The following is a 1,119-nucleotide window of genomic DNA, read 5'->3' on the forward strand; positions in this document are numbered from 1 at the left end:
CACACACACACACACACACACACACACACACACACACACACACACACACACTAAAGTGAAATTGATATATTACATTATATCCAAAGTGATATATACTAATTAAAGATTAACTGATATTGTCTCTCATATTTTCAATATTTTGCCACACGTTTTCAGTTATTTTAATTTCAAACGCTAATAATTACAACTTAAGATATGTATGAAATAAAAAAAATCAAAATCAATGTAATATAAGATTTAGAATATAGATACATAGCTGGATATTATCACAAAGTCTCTGATAAGATTTCGAATTAACATATATTAATGTCAAGTACATTAATAATTCTAACCCAAAGGATGTGACAACTTGAATTATATATATTTCTTACACTTGCTACTTTCTCTCTACATCTTTCTCTTTATCCATGTCCTTTTTTATCTGTCTCTCTGTATGTCCTCTATTTTAATTATGTAATAAAAATTATAAAGACTGATACCTTTTGAATCCTTTTACTATTTTAGCGGTATTATTAATGACTACAGTCTGTAATTAATCATCTATTATTAAAATTCCACCGGTATCCACATTGTCACTACATAGTAATAGCAAAAGCAATGACAGTAATAACAACAAAAGATGATAACGATAACAATAATACTTATGAATGTAATGGTATAACTGATATAATGACGACAATGGGGGTGTAAATGATTATAACAAATCTGATGATAATGATGATGATGATAATAACGATAGTAATAATGATAATAATGACGGCTACTACTGAAAGTTCTGGAAATAATTATAATATTGACCTCGATGATAGCAATATCTACATTAATGATAACAATAGTTTTAATGATAATACTGTTGATGATACTCGTACACATGATATTTGTAATGGTAATGGTAACAGTGATTAAAGTAATTTTGAAAACAATCACTGATAATTTCAGGAATGTACATGTAATAAAAAAAATGACATTGACGATGGTTATGTAAAATGAGTATAACGATAATGATGGTAATGATAAATATTTGTAAGAACAACAGTAATGATAATACAAAGGGTAATGTTAATCATAAGAAGAAGAATCAGGCTGATTATGATAAGACTGTTGATGATAGCAGTCATA

The sequence above is a fragment of the Penaeus monodon genome, chromosome 1, assembly GCF_015228065.2.
Source record: "Penaeus monodon isolate SGIC_2016 chromosome 1, NSTDA_Pmon_1, whole genome shotgun sequence".
NCBI lineage: Eukaryota > Metazoa > Arthropoda > Malacostraca > Decapoda > Penaeidae > Penaeus > Penaeus monodon.